At 38.7% G+C, this 19,526-nt stretch overlaps 1 protein-coding gene across 2 annotated transcripts in view; it reads left to right on the top strand.

The window, feature by feature from the left end:
• sgsm2 (small G protein signaling modulator 2) overlaps positions 1–19,526 on the top strand; it is a 191,997-nt gene that overhangs the window by 98,869 nt on the left and 73,602 nt on the right. The window lies entirely within an intron of this gene.

The raw sequence follows: 19,526 nt of genomic DNA, 5'->3' as shown, positions 1-19,526 counted from the left end.
ACAACTAAAGAAACTGAACAACTCATACTTAAATCAAGACATCATTATTATGAACATGGAGAGAAAGCTAATAAGATCTTAGCTCAACAAATCCACAACCAAGAAGTTTGCCATGCAATCCCAGCAATCACCAACACAAATGTAGACAAAATAATTGACCATAAAAATATAATGCACACATTTAGAGACTGCTATAAATCCTTATATTCTACTGAGATTAAAGAAGACAAGACACAATCGAATGCATTTCTGGATGCATTACAGATACCACAAATACATACTCTTAGTGCAGAGGAATTGGATAAACCTCTGGCACTATCAGAGCTACTAGATGCTATATACTCACTGCAGAGTGGGAATGCAGCAGGCCCTGATAGTTACCCTGCCAAATTTTATAAGAAATTCTCAACTTGGTTAACTCCCCTTCTATTAGAAAAATTTACAGAAGCTAGAGAAAATAAAATTCTACCTCAAACTTTTTACCAAGCATTAATTACTGTCTTTCCTAAACAAAATAAGGACTTATTAAAATGTGCATTGTACAAACCAGTCTCACTTCTGCATAATGATGTTAAGATACTCTCCAAAGTCCTAGCTAGAAGGATGGGGAAAGTGCTGCCTTTGGTAATATAAGACCAAACTGGATTTATTAAAGGCAGACACTTAGCTTCCAATCTTCGACCCCTGTTTAATGTAATATATTCACCAACAAAGTCAAACACCCTGGAGATATTATTATCGTTGGATGCAGAAAAAGCATTTGACATGGTTGAATGGAACTACCTTTTCACTACATTGGAAAAATTCTGGTTTGTCCCGAACATTTGTGCATGGATCAAATTACTGCATACCAATCCAGAAGCTTCAGTTTGTATTAACAACATTAATTCAGACTACTTTAAACTAGAGCGTAGTACCAGACAAGGATGCCCCTTATCACCACTGCTTTTTGCAATCGCCATTGAGCCACTGGCAATTCACTGTCAAACTGCTATTGAGATAAAGGGGATTATCAGAGGAGGACTGGAACAGAAAGTTTCACTATTTACAGATGATATGGTACTGTATATATCAGTCCCACAAAATACTGTGCCTGCAGTCCTAACAGCAATATCAGAATTTCAAAAGATTTCTGGTCTCAGAATCAATTTGAATAAAAGTGTGCTCTTCCCAGTGAATTCTCAAGCATACAATATTAGATTGGACACATTCCCTTTTATCATCGCTTATCAGTTTAAATACCTAGGGATAAACACCAGAAGTAAATATAAAGCTCTTTATCAACAAAATTTTGTCGTCTGTATGGAAAAAATTAAGCAAGACTTGCACAGATGGTCCACCCTTCATCTTATTCCAGCTGGAAGAATTTGTATTGTTAAGATGAATATCCTTCCTAAGCTTCTCTTTTTTTTATTTCAAAACATTCCAAAACACATCAATAGATCATCCATCCATCCATTTTCCAACCCGCTGAATCCAAACACAGGGTCACGGGAGTCTGCTGGAGCCAATCCCAGCCAACACAGGGCACAAGGCAGGAACCAATCCCGGGCAGGGTGCCAACCCACCGCAAGACACACACAAACGCACCCACACACAAAGCACACACTAGGGCCAATTTAGATACACCAATCTACCTAACCTGCATGTCTTTGGACTGTGGGAGGAAACCGGAGTGCCCGGAGGAAACCCACACAGACACGGGGAGAACATGCAAACTCCACGCAGGGAGAACCCGGGTCTCCTAACTGCAAGGCAGTAGTGCTACCCACTGTGCCACCTTGCCACCTCAATAGATCATTTTTTAAGAAATTAGATTCAACCATAACCTAATTTATTTGGAATTCAAAACATCCACATATCCAAATGGCGACCCTACAAAGACCTAACGCGGAAGGCGGCATGGCTCTACCTAACTTTCAGTTTTATTACTGGGCAGCAAACATACAAACTATAAAAACATGGATACAAATAGATGAACATACACAGGCTTGGTCTGCAATAGAAATAAAATCCAGCAGTACTTCTTTATATTCCTTGCTTTGCACCCCAATAAATGCAAGTTATTGCCAATATACTAACAACCCAGTAGTAGGAAGTATTTTAAGATAGAGAAGCTTTTATCTGTGGCATCTCTGCATGAGAACCACCTTTTTCCACCGTCTCATAAATATGCAGTTTTTAACGCCTGGAAAACATTTGGGATTAAATAATTTAGAGATCTGTACATAGACAATATCTTTGCGTCCTATGAACAATTACACTCCAAATTTTACTTTCCAGCAACACATTTCTTTCACTACCTTCAAATTCGAAACTGTGTTAAACAGAACCTGCCTAATTTTCCACACCTTCCACCTACCTCTATGCCGGAATAAAATATTGCTCAGTCTCAAGGACTCAGACATCATTTCTGTAATATATAAAATTATTTTACAGTCCCTCCCTTTCAAAGATCCAAGAGAACAGTGGGAAAAGGATCTCTTACTCAACATTTCAGAAAAGGAGTGGAAAGTAGCAATGCACAGAATTCACTCGAGCTCCATATGCACAAAGTATAGAATTATTCAACTCAAAATTGTATATTGAGCTCATCTCTCTTGTTTAAAATTGTCCAAAATGTTTTCAGGTCAAGATTCAACCTGCGAATGCTGCAGTCAAGTTCTGGCCTCACTGGGCCACATGTTTTGGGCCTGCACCAAATTAACATCATTTTGGACCAAAATCTTTAAATGCCTTTCAGATAGCCTTGATGTCACAATCCCTCCTAATCCCCTAAAAGCTCTGTTTGGGGTACTTCCAGTTGGGCTTAAAGTGGAGAAGTACAAACAAACTAATTGCCTTTACTACACTACTGGCACGTAGACTTATCTTGCTCAACCAGAAGAATCCTAACTCGCCTATTTTAAGTCAGTGGGTAACTAATGTTATATGCTATTTGAAACTGGAAAAATCTAATTTGCACTTAGAGGATCTGTATAAAACTTTTTCAAAACCTGACAGAATCTAATAAATTTTTTTTTTCTTCTAAAACTTGAGTTGTGTGGAATGTTATTTGATTTTAATAAAATCAATAAAATAAAAAAAAAAAAGATAAGGTAAGACAGTATTTCTGTCAGCTTTATGTAGTGAATGGAGAGGTTGGGATATGACCAAGCTGCACGAGCACTTTCAGAATGGGAAAGTGCCAGTCACTTGCGTCAACAATAACCTCCTCAGCACAAGACCTCCCATTGGGAAGTATGATTGATCAGTTTACTGAAGAAAAACTGGCTTTAGTTAAAGCTTGAATTAAATGGCACGTTTGGACAAAGGATAATGTAAAATAGTCTCCTGTGGAAGGGTTAAAGTCCCTTCTGAACAAGGACAAGAGATTAAAATTGTAGCGGTCAATTGCCGCTAAGATTCACATTGACGGTGTTTTATGTATTTTAGTGGTGGAGATCGCAGGGACAACCCCAGCCTTAGATCGACCCACTCACACTCACTACAGAGACCAAACAAAGCAAACTGGGAACATTAAACAATAAAGAATATAATGAAATTAAATTAATTAAATGCAAACAATAATACCCTTTGACGATATTAAATTTAACATATAAACACAAATACCACACAGCAAAGTCCATGGAAATGCCAAACCGGATGAAATGGGAGGTGACGCGATTAAGTCCAGCGATCTGTATGTAGAAAGGGAAGGGAAAACGCAGTCCTACCGGTAGTTGCTGAAAGGATGAAGATGGGTTGATGGTTCAGAAGCACTCCTTTTCTTGCGGGAAAGCCAATGAATCTAAACACAGTCCTCAGTATACAGGTAAACCGACGATCCAGACCCCAACAAACAAATACAATCCAGGACACAATGATGACAAATGGCAGAATTAACAGCAGGCAGTCCGACAGATAAATGCAACACACAACGTACAACAACAAAAACAACTTTTCCTCTTTTGGCCACCTGCCCTCCTTTTAACCTCATTTCACCACCTTTGACCCCAACAGCCCCTGAAGGGACTGCTGGGAGATGCAGTTTTAATTCATAGTAGTACTGCTACAAAGTTCCCATGAATGGATTTAAAATCTCTGACACAGTTGTAGTCTGTGGCTACTTTGTTTCCTAGGGATCATCAGTATGACATCAAGCTTCAGAGTAGTAAGTGGGAAAAGGAAACTGGGGGCTAAGGAAATGCTGAGAATGATGAATTTAATGCTATTGCCCCTATGAGAGAAGTTTGTGGTTGGCACTAGCTTAAGGATGGCTCCTACAAGCCATCATTCACCTTAGTATATCATTCATAGACACCCAGTGAGCTCAGAAACTTATAAAAAGACATACCAATCATTGAGATGATTTTAAAAATTAAGTTGAACATATTAATGCAGAGTATGATCATATGTGGGGTGATATGGAGCATTTAGTTTGTCTGTTCTTGGGGTGCTCTGAGTGGAATGTGAAAAAACAATTGCCTACACTGAAGTTTCCAGATGGGAGAACACCCTGGGGTTAAGATGGATATGAATCCTTCTGTAGGAGATAACATCAGTTTAAATCAATGGAGGGGCTACTAAACAGACCCTTGGAATCAGAACATCTTCTACTCTTGCTTGTACTGGTTTTTTTAATTTCTACTTAACCTTGTACAGGAGTAACAGCAGGACTGGGTCATGGACCAAGAGGGTTTATTAAAATTCTTTGTAAGAGTGCCAAGGGCAAAAGCTAACAGTTAACAATATAAGTCATTCAACATAATCGGTATATAATCAATTACTGAAAGTCATATTTAACAGTAATAATCAACTCTGACAACATTTATACAGCCTGCCACTCGTTTTTATATAAAGTGTACAGTACTGGAGACAACACACAGCCCTGGGGCATTCTGGTTTAAATAATATTTATTGCTGGGTGTGATTTATAAGAAAATTATAAAACCAGATAGTGAGTTTAGAGTTTACCCAGAGCCCTAACAATTTGTCTAGCAATAGATGAGCTGGATAGTATTAAATAAACTGCTAAAACCTTTAAAAACAATCTTAATGAACCTTTTTCTTTGTTCCAGATGTTCAGGGACATTATTTAGCAAAACCAACAGCCATGAAAGGCAAACTGATATGGATCAAGATAGTAGTTGACCTCTGGAAGAAGATGCTTTAAAACAAGTCATTCAAAACATTTTTCCAAAATAGATGTTAGTGCAAGTCCTTCAACTCTTTTGGCTTAATGCTCATAGCCACTAGGACAATCGCAGATCATTTCCTGAGGTCTAGAATGACTCCCTTATTAAAAGACCATTGTAACAACTTTTGAAAAGACTGTGTTAATTGATTAGGGCATTCCTATTATATTTTACAACTGATTTTATCTGGACCATAGGCTTTGCCTTGGTTTATATGGGTAAATTGTGAAATGACATCCTCAAGAGTGATTTCTGTACATGCTATAGATTGATAAACTTTTAGTTTGTTCATAGTCTCTGTATACACTGATGTAAAGTTGGGTCAAAGCCACAAAAAAACAAGTTCAGTTCACTCATAATCTGTAGCTTGTCTATAACAGATATACCATATAGTGGTCATTATTTGTAAACCCTTTTCCTTTGAGTCATTCTTGAAATATGTTTCTAACCTGTCCCTATATGTGTACTTGCAATCCTTTATTTTCTGCTTTAATTTGCTTTTGTAACACTTGGCTCCAGATTGAAACATTCATTTTTTAAGTTTAGGACCCAAGGGTTATTATTGGGATAAATCTTAAATTTTTGAGGGGCAGGGAGTTGCTGCATCATCAGATACTGTTTCCATCCATCAGAATGTCTCAATCAGAGCATTCAAGACAGCCGCAAAACGTTTCTATCGATTCAGCTGTACAGCATTTATTTTCTGTCTTCTTTGCTTTGATCTGTTGCAGCCTTGGCTGGTACATTGGCTTGAGTTATATTATAATCAGAGCCCTTACACCAGGTAATGGCTTTCTTTGATAAACATTGTTTATGTTGCCATAGCAACAGTCGAGCAGGCACTGTTCCACGTATGGACACAAAATATATTGTATGGACACAAAATATATTGTTTTTTCTCTGGTAAATAATCCTCTAGCCTACAAAGATTAAAGTCTCCAATAATCATATTGGCCACATCTGGCAATTGTTCCCCAGCTAAATAAACAAGTTCCTGAATGGTGCTGGCAGATGCCTATCAGTCCTCAGACGGAGCAATGTAAACAATAAAAATTCAGATCTGATTGATTACTGTAGGCAAAATATATGATCTAATATTAATACCTTAACGTTCAAAGTCCTTTGTTAATCTCCAGTGTTTTGTTGTGATGCAAGCTGGGTTGTAGTATTTCTCGTTAATATATACACATGTTACACTACCTTTATGCTTATCTGAGTTCTGTTTCAGTCCATTCTCACTGGAGTGAATCCCACTAAGTCAACAGCAGAGTGGCGAAGTATGCCTCTGTAAGTCAGGTCTCTGAAAGACAAATTAAACAGGATTGATGAAACTAAGATTAGTATGGCATACAGGCATGAACCTCCTCTGCTTTATTTTGAATGCTTTGTATGTTTCCCAATACATTCATTGGAAGTGGTTGTCTGAAAGGTTCCCTCTTTATCTAAGACCACAAGCCTAATTTTGCCATATTTTCTTAATTTGAGGTTCCTATCTTTGTAGTATTTGGTGGGTGTCCCAAGAAGATGCCAATGACAGAAGCTTGAGGCCACAGACAGACTTCAGACTCTGCAGTATGGTCTTCACAAAGATTGAAAAGTTTATATTTGGTGAAACTTTAGCAGCCTTCATCTTGATTTTTAAGTTATGATTAATAAATATAGTTGGACTAACGATAAAAAAACACGCACATGTAGCATTAAATAAAGATAAGTAAAATAAAACACATGGGGAGACGCATAAACCGTGTTGCTGTTGAGCTCAGTACTTTGAATCTGTCTGCTTCTGTTTTTCCGAATAATTCTCCAATGTGTTGAATCCATCAATGAGGCTGAGTTCAATTACATTTTGGGAATTACAGATAGTAAAGTAGTAATACAGCAAATTTTTTTGTTAAAGATTAAAAGTTAGGATATTCAATCCAAGGCAATGCCACTGAAATAACAGTTTAGAGTATTCTGCCCCTCAAATGGTACTACTTGCTAACTCTAAAGTCTTACTGTTAGGCTTTAGTTAGAAAATGATGGAGACCCCTGGTTTTGGGAGATGTGACTGGGAGGACAGATTTTACACTACCTGAACTCAAGTGGTGAATTGTTATAGGATTTATGTGCTAGTCATTGTCACAATTCTCATAAGTGTGATGCTTCAGTCTATTTCATTTACAAAAGAGTTTCTCTTATATCTCTGGAAATTCCCTACAAAATATTGGAAGAAGTTTCTAAGTATGTGATGACCTTGTTAACCGAAATCACTGTCCTGCTACTCTGACACTCTCCATCATCACTCTCGCTTGACTCTAAAGAGTTGGCCGTTTGGAGAAGTTTTCATTGTTTACGGAGAAGATGTATACAATAAAATGGCAACTGACTGTGTGTGTGTGTGTGTATTCGGGGCCCCAGACTGCAACCAAAAATAGGATTTAGCAATTATCATTTCTACTTAATTTGCCAGTGGCAAATGAAATCATTGAAAATTTAAACTAATTATATTGTAATAGATGCAAAAGGCCATTTTTTAAATTAGTTGATCGGATGTACCATTAACATATGTGTCAGTACGGGACCCCCTTTGGATATCCGTGAGCCACATAAAGGCTGGTTTACGCTACACGTGCCTGTGCAGAGTGCGAGGGACATGGAGCAAAAATGACATCAGACTCTGAGATGTGCAAGCAAAAATATTTCTAAGTACCCAAATAGATAACCGCTATTACAAATGGTGATTCTCAATGAGAGGCTGATTACGCTTGTGCTGGACTAGTGAACAAAGGGCTGAATATGATGCAACTGGTCATCGAAACAAAAGGCAGGCATGCAAAACATTTGGAATTCATCATGTAGTTGCCCTGTTATGAACATACATGTGCCCCATGGAATTCAGTTCTCCCTTCTGATTTGGCACAGGCCCACTAAGGTGTGATTTTCACAGATCTCCTTGTGTTCACGCATCTTTGCATACTGTTTTTCTTTTGATTTAATGCATGCTAAATGCCAGCCAATCCGTCAATAAACACAGATTTGCAGTGATGTGATGAAGTCCGCGTCATTTTTTTTGTCATTTTACTGGGGTGCTCTGTGATTGATCACAGACAGTAAACTTTGTTAAAATGGTATCGATAAATGCCATGTTGTTAGTTGTTACTTTAGACGTTTTGCCGTGTGCACTTTGTTCTGTTGCCAATAAGTTCTTCAATGGGAGCTTGCCAACAAAGAAACATGGAAAATAAGATTTAGTAAAAAATAATCATAGTAATAATTATAATTAATAATTCATTACTTGACACCCAAGAACTCTGTACAAATACATTTTAAAGACAAATCGTTAAAATAAACGTACAAATCCACTTTTACACCGTACGTGGTTCCTTGTTCTTAAACATTTATTCGGGTAGTTTTTTTCTGGGGGGGAAAAAAGAGGGGAAGGCTTTGTTGTGGAACTCAAGTTTCTCCTCTGTTATATGAGTGATTAAAACCATGTGAATGAAATAGTTTAAGTTCTATAAAAAAAAAAATCATTTGCCTGTCATGTGCACCCCTTTAAATTGAGGAAGGATCTAGTGTTCACAGCAGGCATCCTTATCCTATAAAATTGTTTCCTGTATATTACATGCACAGTTGATCATGACAGATTAAAACTGATCATACTGTGAACACTGTAGTTAAAATGCTGCATAGTCTTTAATAAGCCTATCAGGGAATGTTCTGTAGCACGTTCATGTGCCTCTGCATCCCATCCACTTTAGGGGGCACTAATTTTCCACAGCTGAGCCTTTGTTGTTAAAATACTCTTCTGTTTACAAAATGAACACTATACCACTCAAATCAAGCTAAATCTATTTAAATTAATCTAGAAAGTCTTTTGTCACTTTTTTCTCAACTGTACCATTTTGTCCTATCCACTGGAAGGGACAGTTATTGCCCCAGCTAGAACAGAGCTGCAAAAATGCATGCCCCTTGTCTGTTGCTTACAAAATGAACACTGGGCAGCTTAAATTCTTCAAAATGTATTTTAAAAGGTTGTAGAAAGTCTTCTGTATCACTTTCATGTCTACTGTGGCCTTCTGTCTCATCCACTGGGGAAGGCACTCATTTCCACAGGTGCAGCAAACTGTAGAATTGCATTTCCCCTGCCTTCTTTGATTTTGCCTCAAGCTGCAGCAGCTGTTGACAGTTGTGTTCTCACAATCAAGGGGGCAGACCATTAACACTAGAATTACCAAAGCTTATGAAAAAAATCATAATCCCAGTCCACCTTAAATCCCTTCGCACGTCTCCTTTAAGCGTCTTTTGTCTTGTAAATGTGTTGATCAACACAAGCAGCAGGCAACCTACTATCCCATCCCCATACCAAATCCGCAGCTCAATTCACAAAGAAGGTTCTCAGTGCTCAGTGTTTATGTTGGAATGAATTGACTGGAGTTGTAGAGGGTAAATAATACATCGTCATTTGGAATACATACATTTTATGTGTGTTCTGCATCTACAACAATCTCTATAAACACATTGTTAAAACGGAAACATTTTTCATGTTTTAGTAATAAATAACAAAACGTAGACATGACCTGTATAATGTGCGTTCATCACCGCTAGGTCAAGCATGTTGTAGCACACAGCAACCGGCCACCTGCGTGTTCCTATTTGCACTGAATAAGCTCATGCCTTCTGGCCCATGATGTCAATGCAGCACCAGGGAAAAAAATGAAAGAAGCAAATATACTGTATGTGACATTTTGAAGAAATCCTTTTATGACCTGAATAGTACCAATCAGAAAAATCATCGTACTAATGCAATTTTATTTGAAAACGAACAGGGTCAGATCGGCTGTAAATTTTATAGTAGTTGTAAAAATTAGCATTTTTTGTCAGTTTTATTCTCTCAGTCACATTCATGCACTCACATTACCAAGATCTGACTCTATCTAACAGTGTCAGTATAAATTTACATTGAGATACAGTAATCCCCCATCTATCGCGGAAGTTATGTTCCAGACCCACCCACGATAGGTGAAAATCCGCGATATAGAAAGACCACATTTTTTTTTTTTTTTATAGTTTAAGCCTTAAAATACCCATCCCACATGCTTTAAACACATGTAAACTTGTTAAAACATACTTTGTAAGCACATATGATATGTGGATGTCGGGCTAAGGATATGAGTAACCTCTCTCTATTATAAAACATTTTAACTTCACGCAAGACAAGGCAGTGAGACAGGATAAGAGCTGCTGTATAAGCTTTTAAATGATTGACATGCAGAGCGGCAAGCTGAAAAAGCATCTTGGCAGACGCAGCACAGGGCCAGCACAAAGTCCACTTCTCCTTAGCGTGCACTCCGCTCCCTCACCTTCACAACACGAAGTGGAAGGAGCGTAGCGCACCTCCGGGGAGGGGGGGTTTAAGCAAAGTGATCGTGACCAGATCTGAGTACTTCTCCTTAGCGTGCGTTTAGCCATGTCACACACACACACACAACTCCTCCTCCTTCAGAAGGCACAGAGGAAAAAGAACAGCAATCTTGGCAGAAGCAGCACAAAGTCAGTAGCTGATCTGTCCACTTCTGCTTAGCGTGCGTTCAGATCCCCTCTTTCACAACTCGGGGAGTGTTATAAGTGCTGCGAGAAAGAGATTTAACCACGTCCGGGACAGGAAATAAAGAACAAATATTGTTTTTACAAAACTTTTAAAGTAAAAATGAAAATAATGCATATGTAACAATTCCCATGAAAATAACAATCTCTTTAAATTGTTTATCCAGTAAACCAAACGAGGGGGTAAGCGAGTGAAGCGAGCAGGGGCGGAGCCCCGTAGTGATAATAATAGTATTAATAAATCCGCGATGTAGCTGGGGCGCGATAGCTGAACCGCGATACAGCGGGGGATTACTGTACCAAGAAGACAGATTCACCAGCATTTGTATGTTAGCTTTTAACCCTCCAGATCAGAGAATTTCCAGTTCCATTGTCTCAAAACACCATTCACATCTACAGTTATTCTTAGTTTTAAAAAAAAAAAAAACACTATAAATTTACACTGCCTGTTACAGACGCAAATCAAATGTATGTTCTTATTGTATAATATTAACAATAAGAGCAGCTCACTACTCAAAACGGTAAATTTACAAGGCAGCCAGGATCGAACCAGTCACCTCTTGATTACAAGTCAGCAGTTCTTACCGCTGCACCATGGAAGCCGTAGTATTATACTTGTACCTTTTGTGAAAGTGTTTATTTGATATTTGGATTTCAGCCTTCACACATTATATACACTTCATGTCTACATTTTATCATTTATTACTAAAACATGAAAACTGTTTTAACGATTTGTTTACATAGATTGTTGTAGACACGGAACACACATGAAATGTATGTATTCCAAATGACAATGTATTATTTACCCTATACAACTCCAGACAATTCACTCCAACATAAACACTGAGCACTGAGAACCGTCTTTGTGAATTGAGCTGCGGATTTGGTATGGGGATGGGATAGTAGGTTGCCTGCTGCTTGTGTTGATCAACACATTTACAAGACAAAAGACGCTTGAAGCAGAGGTGCAAAGAGATTTAAGGTTGGACGGAATTATGAGTTTTTTTCATAGGCATTGGTAATTCTAGTATTAAGGAATGAAAAGTTACAGGAGTTTGTGCAGCACACTGGACTAGAATAACTTGCTCAGCAAAAAAATGTGGATCTTAGACAAAGCCAGTGTGTAGTACCAATACAGGCATTACCTTTCAAAATATCAATATACTCAAAGGTGCAAGTCTCACCTACTTTAGAGATATCCTTTAATTTCATGATGAGAAAACAGTGGAGGTTACAGTCAAGGAACTAAAAAGCAAGTTTGAAAATCTGAGGGGTAACCACAGCAAGAAAGCTCACATGGGTCTGAGAACATTCATTGCTTCTCAATATTATATCATGATTCATGGCCAGATGATTTAACCACTTTTAGAGAAAATGAGATTGACACTTTAATTAAATACTATCCAACAGTCTTCTTGAAGAATGCATGTGATGTCAAGGCTGTACAAACAAAATGAAGATACCTGATTAATACTAGAATTACCAGAGCCTACGAAAAAACTCGTAAATCCGTCCCACCTTAAATCGCTTCTTAAAATCGTTCACAGCTCTCCACCAGTGTCTTTTGTCATCTAAATTTGCTGATAAAAATCAGGCTGCAAGCAGCTGGCTATTCCATCCCCCCACCGACTTAGAACGTGCACAATCTTCTCCCAGCTCATGCCTTGATTGATTTTCTGGGAGTGAAGTGGAGTTTTAGAGTGGAAATAATAGATTGTTGTTTAGAACACACGCATTTCATGTCTGTTCCGTATCTACAGTAATCTGTGTAAACACATTGTTAAAACAAACGTTTTTTATATTCTAATAGTAGATGACAAAATGTAGGCATAAACTATATAATGTATGAAGCCTGAAGTATCCAAGAAATACTTTCACAGAAGGTACAAATCTAACACAACAATTGCGCTTTTATTCAAAAATATAACTGCAGAAACAAAAAGCCGCCTTAACATGCGACATTGACAGCTGGTTATTATGACTGCCTCCATGGCGCAATAGAATCAGCTGCCGACTGGGAATCTAAAGGTCGTGAGTTCAATCCAGCACCACTCCATTTTGAGAAGTAAACTGCTCTTAGTCTTACTATTTTAGAATAAAAACATACATTTGATTTCAGTCTGTAACAGCCGGTGTAATTTATGATACTTGTAAAGGTTAGCTTTGGTTTTTTTTTTAGTCAGTTTTATTATCTCAGCCGCGTTCACGAGCCCAAACACACCCCACCCCTGCATCTGAAACTGCTGTTTTCACATAGACGCGCTGTAACAGAGGTAAACTCATCTCCCTTCTACATCGGAGCAAGAATGCACATACCATTGCTTGCATACTAAAGTGTCAGCAGGCACTTTTCGTGGCATTACACACATTTTTGAGCATGCCTTCCGGAAACACTACTTGTGGTTTTAGGCTTTAGAAAGTAAGTAAATAAATAAAGGTAAATCGTGTCATAAAATGATTTCTTCAAAACGTCAAATGTTATTTATTTGGCATGGATATGCAGTTTTTGTGGCATTACACAGGTATTTTTTTAGCATGTCCACGCCAAATAAATAACATTCGACGTTTTGAAGAAATCATTTTATGTGAGCCTATATATATATATATATATATATATATATATATATATATATATATATATATATATAGATATATATATATAGATATATATATAGATATATATATAGATATATATATATAGATATATAGATATAGATATATAGATATATATATATAGAGTGGTCCAGATCTAATTATGCAAATTTCATTATGCTATAATTTATTAAGTTTATTACATAGAAAATCACCCGAAAAATCCTGGAGAAGTGTGCGAACTGACGACATGAAGAATTGTCTTTGCGTCAAACGGGAATCTTCCCCGCATAAATCAGTCATTCAGACGATCTGAACCTGTATAATTAGATCTGGACCACTCTGTATATAATAATAGGTATAAGTATATATAAACTAAGCAATGCACATACTGTAATACTTACTTAACCTTCTTTAAGATCCCTTTTTATAGTCCTCAGATTGTCACAGCTTGCTTGAAAGATTTGTGTGCTTGGCCAGAGTTAGCAAATATTACACAGTATATTGCTGAAATGAATGTGTACAGATCACAGTATTATGTATTTAATTTCAAGCTCTGGTTACACCAATATATACAGTAGGTTTTCCCGATAACAGAACTTTTTTGGGACAGTCTCATACATCACCCTAATATAGATGTGACGACATATTATTTTATATTCTGTATTTTATTTTTTCTCAGTAGTGTAGTTTACACAGTTATTACCAAGTGTATAGTGTTGCACATAGTATCTTGTACAGTAGACACATTTGCACACAACTAGTAATCGACAATCACATCCATACATTCAGAACAGACAAAATATGATCTATCATATGAAGGGTTTACTTGTTGGGAGTAGAGTATATGTCCTTTGCCAGTTCCCTTGCTATTTAAATATCTTGATTTAGCCATGAAAGTGCCTTGAGCAACATTACTTCAAGGGAAAAATACATACATATACATTGTTTTTCACATGCTTCTGTGCGGCAGTCACCATAATAGTTTTAGGTATCCAGCTTTCAGAGTGCCTGGCGATCCAGATGGTCTAATCCTTTGTATAAAACCAATTTATATCCATTAGCTTCCTCTGACTCTGATCTACAAGACCTAGTTAAAAATGGAAAGCTTGTGCTTTAAAAAGAGAATACACAGAGCAATCTCTGGTTAGTTACTATGTACATCATTTGCACTGGGATTGATGGATTTGCCAACATTTTTTTTTCTGGCTCAACTTTGTCACTGTGTGCGTGTACTGTACAGTAAATACAGTATTTGTTGTATTGGGCATTTGATTATCTGTAACAGACCACAGACATCTCTCAACCTAGACCCATCAGGTCGTGCGGCCCGAATTTAGAGGTTGTGAACCCAAGAAAGAACATCAGCATTGGCTTGGAGGGAGCCTCTGCGATAAATGACTTCAAACCGATAAAACTGTAGGTCTAAATAAACACTGTGAAACACCTTCATTACACCTAGTTCTAACATCCTCTTGATCTCAAGTTCCACTTTGGCATTTTTCGCTTCTGGGAGATGATAGGGGCATTCCCTAACTATAACCCCGGGTTCAGTAATTATGTCATGTGCAATCAGCAAGGTCCTGCCAACTACCTCTTCAGGATTACTGATTTGAGCTCCCGCTTCTGAGCAGGAGTCAAATTGGGACCATAGAGTGTATCCGGAAATTATTCACAGCGGATTACTTTTTCCACATTTTGTTACAGCCTTATTCCAAAATGGATTAAATTCATTTTTTTCCACAGAATTCTACACACAACACCCCATAATGACACCATGAAAAAAAGTTTACCTGAGGTTTTTGCAAATTTATTAAAAATAAAAAAAACTGAGACATCACTTGTACATAAGTATTCACAGCCTTTGCCATGAAGGTCAATATGAAGGTCAATATAGAGCTCAGGTACATCCTGTTTCCCCTGATTATCTATGAGATGTTTCTGCAGCTTAATTGGAGTCCACCTGTGGTAAACTTAGTTGATTGGACCTGATTTGGAAAGGCACACACCTGTCTATATAAGTTCCCACAGTTGACAGTTCATGTCAGAGCACAAACCAAGCATGAAGTCAAAGAAATTGTCTGTAGACCTCCGAGACAGGATTGTCTCAAGGCACAAATCTGGGGAAGGTTACAGAAAAATTTCTGCTGCTTTGAAGGTCCCAATGAGCACAGTGGCCTCCATCATCCGTAAGTGGAAGAAGTTTGAAACCACCAGGACTCTCCCTAGAGCTGGCCGGCCATCTAAACTGAGAGAGAAGGGCCTTAGTCAAGGAGGTGACCAAGAACCCGATGGTCACTCTGTCAGAGCTCCAGAGGTCCTCTGTGAAGAGAGGAGAACCTTCCAGAAGGACAACCATCTCTACAGCAATCCACCAATCAGGCCTGTATGGTAGAGTGGCCAGACGAAAGCCACTCCTTAGTAAAAGGCACATGACAGCCCACCTGGAGTTTGCCAAAAGGCCAACACCATCCCTACAGTGAAGCATGGTGGTGGCAGCATCTTGCTGTGGGGATGTTTTTCAGCAGCAGGAAAAGGGAGACTAGTCAGGATAAAGGGAAAGATGACTGCAGCAATGGACAGAGACATCCTGGATGAAAATCTGCTCCAGAGCGCTCTTGACCTCGGACAGGGTCGATGGTTCATCTTTCAGCAGGACAACGACCCTAAGCACACAGCCAAGATATCAAAGGAGTGGCTTCAGGACAACACTGTGAATGTCCTTGAGTGGCCCAGCCAGAGCCCAGACTTGAATCCGATTGAACATCTCTGGAGAAATCTTAAAATGGCTGTGCACTGACGCTTCCCATCCAACCTGATGGAGCTTGAGAGGTGCTGCAAAGAGGAATGGGCGAAACTGGCCAAGCTTGTGGCATCGTATTCAAAAAGACTTGAGGCTGTAATTGCTACCAAAGGTGCATTGACAAAGTATTGAGCAAAGGCTGTGAATACTTATGTACATGTAATTTCTCAGTTTTTTTATTTTTAATAAGTTTGCATAAACCTCAAGTAAACTTTTTTCACGTTGTCATTATGGGGTGTTGTGTGTAGAGTTCTGAGGAAAAAAAATTTAATCCATTTTGGAATAAGGCTGTAACATAACAAAATGTGGAAAAAGTGATGCGCTGTGAATACTTTGCGGATGCACTGTAAGTGATAATTTTTGAGCGAACAGAGAGCGGGGCTGAACAAGAACAGGGTTGACCTCCCTTTCCCTCCATGGTTTCAGCAGGTTAATATGACATACTTGTTCAATCGGTCGAATATTAGGTTGTTTAACTAAATAGTCAACAAGACCTTTTCTTTTTGCTCCTTATCCTCGTACGGGCCTTGCTGGTGTGCCAACAATTTATAGTGGGAGGTAGGAACTAACACCATCCACGGTCACCAGGTCTAAATTCCTGTAATGTCATCTCATGGTTACAACACCAGGCCTGCGCTTCTTGGGCCTTTTCTATATTCTTTTTTAAAATGGGTGCAATCTTTGGAAATCTATCGTGTAATTGTGAGATGTTTTCTAGAATGTTGTTAGATGGGAGGGCCTCCTCCCATCATTCTTTTAGGATGTCCAATAATCCCTGGGGTTGGCGTCAGTGTAATAACTTAAAGGGGAAAACTCCATCAAGGCTTGTGGGACCACCCGATAAGCAAAAAGGAGAGGGAGTAACTGGTCCCAGTTCTTCCTGACTACGTTGACCACCTTGCATAGCATTTGTTTGAGGGTCTGATTAACAATAACAACAACAACAACATTTATTTATGTAGCACATTTTCATACAAATAATGTAGCTCAAAGTGCTTTACATGGTGAAGAAAAGAAAAATAAAAGACAAAGTAAGAATTAGAATAAGACAACACTAATTAACATAAAATAAGAGTAAGGTCCGATGGCCAGGGAGGACAGAAAAACAAAAAAAACTCCAGATGGCTGGAGAGAAAAAATAAAGTCTGCAGGGGTTCCAGGTCACGGGAATGCCCAGTCCCCTCTGGGCATTCTACCTAACATAAATGAAACAGTCCTCTTTGTATTTAGGGTTCTCTTGGAAGGACTTGATGATGATGGTCATGTAGACTTCTGGCTTTTAATCCATCAATGTAGAACATCACAGTGCTTTGATTAGGTGGTGATGGCGCAGAAACCGGGAAAAGAAACAGAAGAGAGAGTAGGGGTCAGTATAGATTTTAGAGCCACCATGAATAGTTATTATAATGAATTGAATATACAGAGTATCAGGATTAAATGAAGGTGAAGTTATCAGAAAGCCATGTTAAAGTAATGTGTTTTCTGCAGTTTTTTAAAGTGCTCCACTGTATTAGCCTGGCGAATTCCTATTGGCAGGCTATTCTAGATTTAGGTGCATAACAGCAGAAGACCGCCTCACCACTTCTTTTAAGTTTTGCTCTTGGAATTCTAAGCAGACACTCATTTGAGGATCTAAGGTTACGATTTGGAATATAAGGTGTCAGACATTCCGATATAAGATGGAGCAAGATTATTTAAGGCTTTGTAAACCATAAGCAGTATTTTAAAGTCAATTCTGAAACACACAAGTAACCAGTGTAGTGACATCAAAACTGGAGAAATGTGCTCGGATTTTCTTTTCCTAGTTAGGATTCTAGCAGCTGCATTCTGCACTCTGGTCTTTAGATGCTGAATTCAGAGTAATTTGGCAACCTCCTTGAACGTTTCCGAAGTTAAAGGTGTCTCTTGATCTGTTAAGTTTTCCTTAGGGATGCCTACCCACATGAAGACCCCTACAAGTTCCCGTGCGATTAGTCTTAGAATTAAGCTGTTCTTGAAGGGACAGCTTCTGGGAAGTGAGTAGTGTAATCTGCGAGGACTAGAATATACTTTATGTCCTAGAGCCAAGGGATTGAGGGGTCCCATGATGTCGACACCTATTCTTTCAGATGGGACGTCAATAAAGGGAATGGGAATTTGAGGAGCATGGTCCCTTCCAGGAATCTGGTGTAAATGACATTCCACACAGGAAGTAAAAAAATGTTGGACCTCCTCATTAATCCCCGGCCAATAGAATCAAAGCTTAATTCTCTCCATGGTTTTCTTGTCTCTCAAATGGGCACCAAGAGGTAGGTGTGTGCTAATTTACAGATCTGCCACTGGATGGTTTGTGGGGTTAGCAACATTTACCTCACCCCCCAACCCCCGTTTTCAGCTACACTGTACAATACATCATTATTAATGATGAAGTGGGGACCATTAGGTATAGCAAGATCTGTGTGTTGGCCATCCACGGAGGCTATTGCATTTCCCATAAACTTAAGAGAATCATCATTCCAATGCTCCTGCTTCATGGAGGCCAGCGTTTGCCTAAACCAGGGGTGTTGAACACCTGATTGAACTGTTGATTTTGTGTTGTGTTTTTCTTTTCTTTCTAACTACACAAAATGTTTTGGTGATCTGGGAGATCATCCTTACTGAGACCTTTCCTTATTTTCAGCCATTGTGTGATGAGTACAGGTTATTTGGTCATGTGGTGGATTGTTTTATGTCTTCTTATTGTCAGGATGCTAATTAAGCAAAAAGAAACAACAAAGGTGCCTGAGTCATGTTAATTAAAACTAAGCCAAAAAATGAGTTTATTAGCAGCAAAAACTGGTCACTAATTAAGAAGATGGTTAGAATGAAAACCTGCAGCCAAGCTTAAACTGAAAACTTAGAGGAAAGAGGATCATGGTTGACTTCAATGGGTAGAGTTTCCGACTGGGACGGCGTGTTGCCAACAGACTTTCCGAGCTGTGTTGTCTCGGCTTCCACTTTGTCGCACTGAATCCCCCACATGATCCTTTACTGCTGGGTGGTTATATGGCATTGACAGTTTGGGGAGGAATATCTCCGTCCATAGCAAAGCCCAAAGAATGAGTAGGAGTGATGTGTGTGGAACTGCGTTTATTATAAGACTAGCCTCGTCCAAGTATCATCGCTCTTACAGAGCCTTCATAACTGATTATGTAAGTGGCATACTTCTTCCAGTCTCCCCATGAATACAGGTTGACTGGTCACAAGCAACAATGGATAGTGGGTTTAGGCTGAGGGTTCGTCGGCTGGTCTTCAGAGAAAGAATTAGAGGGCAGTGCCAACCCCTGGTCTGGTGGGAACATACAGTGCATTTATTTGAGCCCATAAGCTGTCTTCCAAGCGCACAT

The sequence above is a fragment of the Polypterus senegalus genome, chromosome 6, assembly GCF_016835505.1.
Source record: "Polypterus senegalus isolate Bchr_013 chromosome 6, ASM1683550v1, whole genome shotgun sequence".
In the NCBI taxonomy this organism is placed as follows: domain Eukaryota; kingdom Metazoa; phylum Chordata; class Cladistia; order Polypteriformes; family Polypteridae; genus Polypterus; species Polypterus senegalus.
The sequence above is the reverse complement of the archived record's forward strand: the minus strand, read 5'-3'. Positions and strand labels throughout refer to the sequence as shown.